The 2,231-nt window shown below is 44.8% G+C and overlaps 1 pseudogene; it reads left to right on the top strand.

Annotated features, from left to right (window-relative positions):
* The window catches only part of LOC132481484 (melanoma-associated antigen 10-like), an 842-nt pseudogene extending 314 nt beyond the window's left edge, over nt 1-528 (top strand).
* Nucleotides 529-2,231: the final 1,703 nt, after the last annotated feature.

Genomic DNA, 2,231 nt, shown 5'->3' with positions numbered 1-2,231 from the left:
TGTGATCTTCAAAAAAGCTTCTAAGTGTCTAGGGGTGATCTCTGGCATTGATATGAAGGAAGTGACCCCAAAATCCACTCCTATGTCCTTGTCAACTCATTAGACCTCACCCATGATGAGATGCATAGTGATGACCAGAGCATGCCTAAAAATGGCCTCCTGGTAATCATCCTGGGTGTGATTTTCATAGAGGGCAACTGTGCCTCTGAGAAAAACATCTGGGATTTCTTGAATATGATAGGCGTGTATGCTGGGAGGAAGCACTTCATTTATGGGGAGCCCAGGAAGCTCTTCACCAGAGACTGGGTGCAGGAGAATTATCTGGAGTACCGGAAGGTGCCTAATAGTGATCCTCCATGGTACGACTTTCTGTGGGGTCCAAGGGCCTATGCTGAAACCAGCAAGCTGAAAGTTCTGGAATTTTTGGCCAAGATCAATGAGACTGACCCCATTTCCTTCTCACACTGGTATGAGGAAGCTTTAAGAGGTGACGAAGAGAGTCGGGGCCACAGTTGGCCCCTTGGATAGTACTATTGCCATGTTCATTGTGCAGCATTCCTCAGCAGTTTTAGAGGAGGGTCAGGGTCAGGCTGGGGAGAACACACTGTGCAACAGCTTTGTGTTCCTGTTCTGTATGGGTGACTTGAAAGTTTATCTTTTTCTTCCCTTTTGGTATTTTTTTCAAATGCTTTTCAAATGCCCCGGTCCGGGAGGATCCCACGTGCCGCAGAGCGGCTGGGCCCGTGAGCCATGGCCGCTGGGCCTGCGCGTCCGGAGCCTGTGCTCCGCGACGGGAGAGGCCACGACAGTGGGAGTCCCACGTACCGCAAAAAAAAAAAAAAAAAAAAGAATAAGAGTTTTGATATTTTGCAAAACAAGTTGGGGAACCTTCCATCTTATTTTGTGATCTGGAACAAGATAACATGACATTGGAATAGGAATTTTCTTGGAACTGTGAAAGAACTCAGCAGACAATAGAGAAAAAAATGTAAAAGCTGGTTCATTTTTGGATTCCCTTAACTACTTTAGTGTATTGTTCCATAATATTAAAATATATACCTGGACTTGCTTGGCTTATTCAAGAAAGTAGGAGTAATCTTAACAAATCTTAATTTTTTGATTCCGTTAACCATTTTAGTCTATTGTTCAGTAAAATTAAAGGACATATACTTGGATTTGCTTGGTTTACTCAAGAAAGTAGGAGTGATCTTAATCTTAATAAATAAATAAACTTCTGACTCATTTATTCATCAAACATTAACTGGATATTTTCTCTTTGGAAAGCACTGTGTTAATAATGGAAATTCTAGGGTAAGCAAGACACACCCCTACCTATAGAAGGGTAGAGGTTATGAGCAGCAATCATATCAGGAAGATGGTGAGATGTCCTCCATTACCTAAAGAACAAGTAAAAGAAGAGTGAGGAGGTGGGACTCCAGATGCGAGCACTCGAGTGGAAATGCCCTGAGCTAAGGCAGTTTGGGGCTTTGGGAAATGACAATTCCTTTATGGGAGTTCATTTTTTTTGTTTTTGTTTTTGTTTTTGTTACACGGGCCTCTCACTGTTGTGGCCTCTCCCGCCGCGGAGCACAGGCTCCAGACACGCAGGCTCAGCAGCCATGGCTCACGGGCCCAGCCGCTCCGCGGCACGTGGGATCCTCCCGGACCGGGGCACGAAACCGTGTCCCCTGCATCAGCAGGCGGACTCTCAACCACTGCTCCACCAGGGAAGCCCTGGGAGTTCATTTTAAATTAAGCTCTGGGTGGTGGCAAGGGCCAGACTCTCAGACTCTGTGTTTTAGAGGTGAGAAAAGAGCCTGGAATGGAAAATTGCTTAGTAGTTACTTTTGGATCAGGGATAAACCAGAGGGAAATCCGTACCTGGGGCAGGTATGAGAGGTACCCTGAACTCTTGTTCCAGTGCAGTTAATACAGTGCATGAAGGTGCTCTATACATATCATCTGCAGTGATTTCTTGAGAATAGGGTGATACTCTCTTGAGTTGTTACCCAGAAGCCACTAGGCTGGCACTCCTTTCCCTGGCCTAAGAAAGCCAGAGCCAACTCTGTTAAAATCACATTAAAGGTAGGTTATCTTGAGTGTAATTAGGCCAAATCTAAGCAAGGTCTAGGCTTTGGTGGCAGTGAAATGAATGAAAATAATATTTTAGATGGATGAATACCTGGGAGAGAAGGAAGGAGTTAGACTTCCACTTAAATTCTAAGAGCTTT

The sequence above is a fragment of the Mesoplodon densirostris genome, chromosome X, assembly GCF_025265405.1.
Source record: "Mesoplodon densirostris isolate mMesDen1 chromosome X, mMesDen1 primary haplotype, whole genome shotgun sequence".
NCBI lineage: Eukaryota > Metazoa > Chordata > Mammalia > Artiodactyla > Ziphiidae > Mesoplodon > Mesoplodon densirostris.
The sequence above is the reverse complement of the archived record's forward strand: the minus strand, read 5'-3'. Positions and strand labels throughout refer to the sequence as shown.